Raw genomic sequence first — 6111 nt, 5'->3', positions numbered from 1 at the left:
AGATGTTGGGAGAAGACCTCCCAACAAAAATGAAAAATTTGTCTACCCTCCCAGGGTGAGGAAAAGAGAATAATGATTAGATTGATTGAGCTAAAGACCTTAAACAAGCGCTTCTTGAGAGGCAACCCAAGTGTTCTTTTAGTTAAATACATTTCATGTTTTTTTTCATTATAGTGTCTTTACTTGATTTTTATTTTGTTTTCAGGTTGAAATTTCACTTCCATGAGCTGGCCATGATTGCTTCATGGTCATGGAAGTATTAGAGAAGAAAGAAAGGAGAAAAATTATCAAGTGGAGCAAAACAGAGCATGGTCGTGTACTATACACGGCTAGGCATATACTGCAGAGAAAGGAGATGCTCTGACCGTGTCTACATGACACGGCTGTGTAAAGACTCCAAAGGAGGAAAGCTTCTTGGTCGTGTCTCACACACGACCATGTGAAGAAACCAGTACAGAAGCATGCACTGGCCATGTCATCCGACATGGCCGTGTGCTAATTCCAGAGGAAGAAACAGGTGAGGTCGTGTCCCATACACAGCCATGCAAGGATAGCCGAGGAGAAAAAAGTTACGGTCGTGCCAATTGGCACGGCCGTGTGAGTCAACCCAAGAGGGAGAAGGAAGGGGTCGTGTAGATCTACACGACCCGTGTGGAGAAAACTGTTCAGGCCGTGTCTCCTATACACGGCTAGATTTAAGCCGTGTCCACCACACATCTCCTCATCTCAACACCCTCTTCTCTCCAAAACTCCTTTATTATTCAACCTTTTCTCCAAATCTTCTCAGATCTAGGTCTAAAATTCTTTCTTTTCCACAAACTTCATCCAGATCTAGATATTTCTTTTCTCCTAGACTCAAGATCTCCACTTTCATATCCCTAAGATCTTATTCCTCAAAGATTTATTTCTTCAAGATCTAGCTTCTCCAATCACAAGCAGTACCCTTCCCCACTCAAACTTGACAATATGTCCAACCTTCTGAAGAGACTTCGCAAGAGGGTGTTCCTTATGCTTTCGGCGATAGGCACTTACCTGCCACACGCAAGGTTCGTTCCCCTCAAAAATGCTATGCATCGTCTACACAAGGTCTTAAAGGAATACTCAGTATCAAGAGAAACATAGCATTCATTTCCCCAGTAACCTAACTCGGTCTCAAAGGGATGAATTGCTAGTTTCCACTCACAACAACAAATTTTTATCCCTTATTTTTTTTCTTCTTGAATGTTTGCAAAGTGAACAAACTTTCATTTTTTTTAGGATTAATTTTTTCCAAATGAGCTTACATGATCTCAGTTTATCCAGTAACCAAAATGTAGTTGAGAGGTCACCATAGAAGTACAAGTACTAGTCCAATTCTATGAATCATGATTATTTTAGAGTTATCACCCATCAAAAATAGGCGATCCTAAAACAAGGTTAATACTTAAACTCTTATAGTAAAAAATATTGCTCACTTCATGCTATCATAGATAGAAAAAGATAGATCACTAAACATACTAGCACCATAAATAAACCACATAAAATCTAGAATAAATGTGCTAGTATTTTTCATTAAGGAACAAACAATCATAATATAATGTAGGATATAATTAGCAAAAATTTTATTATGCAAAAAGAAATAAGCAAAAGCTGAACTAAACTAAATGCATCCCCCAGACTTAAACTTTTCATTGTCCCAATGAAAACTAAAAATAATGTGAAGGAGATTTATGAAGTTTAGAGAAGTTACCAAGTAATGGTCTTCAAATGGTTGACATTCATGTTTTAAAAATACTCCTCTATCCAATGCTCACATTCCTCCACAACTTTGAATTCTACAAGAATAAGATATGCAAGAAAAATTAAGCAAAGGGTATGATTTATTATCAATGAAGTAAAAAAAAAGAAACTAAAAAGAAAACAAGGAAAATGAACTTGAGTTGCCTCCCAAGAAGCGCTTGTTTAAGGTCATTAGCTTGACCACCTCATTAGATTCATCGAAATCTTGCTCTTGGAGGGGTAAGATATTTTAGAACCCTCCTACCAAGGGCTCTTATTATGGAGGGAGTTTTCATCAAAAAGTGAAGAATCGCTCTCTCCATCTTCGTCTTCTTGAAAATTCTTTCAGGAGGCCAAAGATGGTTCAGATCGAGCTTCCAATTACAGGCCCCATGAAAATCTGTACATGCAAAGAAAATACAAATCTCCCGCAAACATATTAGATAAGATAGAGCCATAACTATATTAAGATAAGCAGAATAAGAAATAAAAACTGAATCACATCCAACAAAGTCAATGGCAGGTACCTCTATAAAATTTTTCAAAAGATCATAAGAAATACTAACCTTGCTTTGCTGAGAGGTACCTGAAATTTATAAACATATGGATGTGACTTCCTCTGAATCAAATGATTGTTTTGGCTCTGGCTCTGGCTCTGGCTCTGGCTCTGGTGTTGGTACTTCCAAAGATGATGATTCTTGAGACTTTGCTAACTCTGCACAAGTCCCTACACATGGATCCACAACATGTTCAATTCTTGCAACTCTCATAATCTCTAAAGGTTGTGTGGATGAAGGAGGTGATTCTTGAGATGTTGTTTCCACACCACAGCTCCCTACACTTCCTTCCAAATCATCATTATCAACACAAGCATCAAAAAATAAACCAACGCCTATATCTTCAACAGGAGAATCAACTATAGGAGGATTATTGACTTCATTTGCATTTTTACGTTGATCTACCTCAATACATTCATCATCTGAAAATTCAATGTCACTATAACATCCTGTAAAATCTGGAGGAAGATCTGAAAACTTGTTATCCACTACATTATTATCACAATCCTCATCTGAAGAGTCCTCATCTGAAGAGTCCTCATCTTCATATGTATCTAGAAATCTACACTCAACCATATTAGTGTCACAGAATTTGCCAAAGTCTTCATTTTCATTGACCCTCGCTAGCCTTTGTGGAAAAGGAACCTTTAGTGAAGGTCCTAGGAAAGGTACTTCCTTTTGTTGGGTTTTTCGGGCCTCAAAAACTGCTTTTTGCTTTGCGGAAACCCCAAATCCCATGCCACCGGATCCGTGCGAAGTTATAAAACAAAAATTTTCTACGTGTATGAGTTTCTCTAACCTAGATCTACACTAGATCTACAAAGAAAAAGAGATTACCTTTGATGAGAAGCCCTTCGCAAATCCCGCTCGTCTAAGGTTCGCCGGATCTCAAGGTTGTCAAGTGTACAACCCTCTATGTGTATCCACATGAACAAATCGATCGAGAGAACCTCTAAATATGTGGTAGCAACCTTAGAGGATCAGCAATGGTGGAGGAGAGGGAGAGAAGAAAGGTAGAGAGGAAGAAGAAGGAGGTTACCAAAACCAAATGAAACTAACACTTGTGAATTAACTGGTCGGCCACCTTTTGAGGCTTATAAACCTCCATGGGATTTCAACAGTCACAACTCTTGATCTCCCTCATGAGGTGGCACACACATGTGCTAGCCTTGATGATGTGGCATATCATCATTAGTCCACTTAATGCCAACTCACAAATGAGGTGGCAATGGTCAAGTCAAACTTGACCTTTTATCTTCCTCTCAAGTCAAGTCAAACTTGACCACTTCTCTCCCATGGTTGATCAAATCTAACCATTGGTTCAAGTCAATTTTAATTTAATGAATCTCTATTCATTGAATTAAATTGGCTCAATTAGTCTAAGTCCAAATTAGACTCATTTAACACATGAACCAAATTGAGTCTAACTCAATTAGTTTACTTTGGATTACTCTTAATCCAATTTGGTTCATCACATGAACCTAATCCTCTTGGTTCATCATATGAACCTAATCTCCATCTAATTGTCCTTTGTGTGTGACCCTATAGGTTCTTGTAATGTTGGCAATGCTCCTAAATCCATTTAGAAGCATAAGTAATGAGCGGTATCTAACAACACATATTACTATCCAAGTTACAAGAATGTTGAGATCCAACATCACCTTGTGACTACTAATTGTGACCCCTCACAATATATGACAAGTGTCCTTCTATCCTTGACATCTAGATTGATCAATATGAGGCATAAACCGTGTCATCCTCTAATCAATTTAAATCTTGAATCCCAAGAAGACTCATTCAATCAAATGAGTTCAACATCTCATATTGACTCATTTGGGCATGACCATGCACTTAGTGGTCTCACTCTATCAAGAATAATGATGTCACTCCCGTCATATAGGAGGGATAGATCCCATCTACATCACTCACATCCCTCAGTATAATTTGTTACATACCCAGTAATCGCCTTTATAGTCCACCCAGTTACGGGTGACGTTTGACGAAGCCAAAGTATGTAACTCCTTATGTAGGGAACCATGGTGAGGTCCAAGGACTAATAGTCATACTAATAGCCACATGAGAAAGTATATGACACTCATATAACGATCCATGATACTTTCTCATGGCGGTTCATTCAGTATACATTCTCCAATGCATACTCATGTGTCAACTTGATATCTCCATATCCATGACTTATGAGATCAAGTCATCGAGTTGGTCTACATGCTAGTCTTATCGCATTAACATTGTCCCTGAATGTTAATACTTGACTAGGAATGATTAATAGTAGTGTTCCCTATATCATCTCACTATCGATTCAACCAATCGATTGATATAGGTAAAAACCTTCTACTCAAGGACGCTATTATACTTAGTTATTTGGCACCAATACAAGTAAGCATAATAACCATAAACAAATGCTTTTATATACATAAGAATATGATACAACGAGTCTATACAACAATTATCAAATGATTTGCTTTAGGGCTCTAATTAACAATCTCCCACTAGTGTCAATCAGTATAGGTTCTAAAGCCCAATGACCTAGTGTGACCATCATGCTTTCTCTGTGCCAAAGCCTTGGTCAAGGGATCTGCGATGTTAGCCTCAGTAGGTACTCTGCAAATCTTCACATCTCCTCTATCGATGATCTCTTGAATGAGATGGAAGCGTCGTAGTATGTGTTTGGTCCGCTGGTGTAAGCGAGGTTCCTTAGCCTGTGCTATTGCTCCATTGTTGTCACAATAGAGCTCTATGGGATCAGTTATATTAGGAACCACCCTAAGTTCAGTAATGAACTTGCGGATCCAAACTGCCTCCTTTGTTGTTTCTGATGTAGCAATATACTCGGCCTCTATTGTAGAATCAACGACTGTGTCCTGCTTCGAACTCTTCTAGCTCACAGCACCACCATTTATGCAAAAACATGAACCCAGACTGCGATCGATAATCATCCTGATCAGTTTGGAAGCTAGCATCATTGTAACCCTTTACAGCTAGCTCATCATCGCCTCCATATATCAAGAAATATTCTTTAGTCATTCTTAAGTACTTAAGAATATTCTTGATCGCTATTCAGTGACTTTCACCTGGATCTGACTAGTAACTGCTCGTTATGCTCAAAGCATACTAGACATCAGGACGAGTACATAGCATGACGTACATGATAGATCCTATGGCTGAAGCATAAGGGATCTGATCCATGCGATCTCTCTCCTCTCTAGAAGAAGGACTTTGAGTCTTCGAAAGACTCACACCATGTGACATCGTCAGAAATCCCTTCTTGGAGTTCTACATGGCAAACCGAAGTAATACCCTGTCAATGTATGTACTCTGACTTAGGCCAAGTAATCTCTTAGATCTATCTCTATATATCTGTATGCTTAGAATGCGGGATGCTTCACCTAAGTCCTTCATTGAGAAACAAGTCCCTAGCCAAGTCTTGACAGACTGCAGCAAAGGGATGTCTTTCCCAATGAGTAGTATGTCATCCACATACAATATAAGGAAGACAACTATGCTCCCAACAACCTTCTTGAAGACACAAGGTTCATCTTCATTCTTGATGAAACCAAACTGTTTGATTGCATCATCAAATCGAAGATTCCAGCTCCGAGAAGCTTGCTTTAGTCCATAAATGGGCCTATGCATCTTGCATACTCTGCCAGTATGCTGTGGATTTACAAAACCCTCAGGTTGTGTCATGTACACATCCTCGATCAGGTTTCCATTCAGAAACACGGTTTCGACATCCATCTGCCAGATCTCATAATCGTGGTACGCTGCAATAGTAAGC

The sequence above is a fragment of the Zingiber officinale genome, chromosome 1A (genome assembly GCF_018446385.1).
Source record: "Zingiber officinale cultivar Zhangliang chromosome 1A, Zo_v1.1, whole genome shotgun sequence".
NCBI classification, from domain to species: Eukaryota; Viridiplantae; Streptophyta; class Magnoliopsida; order Zingiberales; family Zingiberaceae; genus Zingiber; species Zingiber officinale.
Note: the sequence above shows the minus strand (reverse complement) of the source record.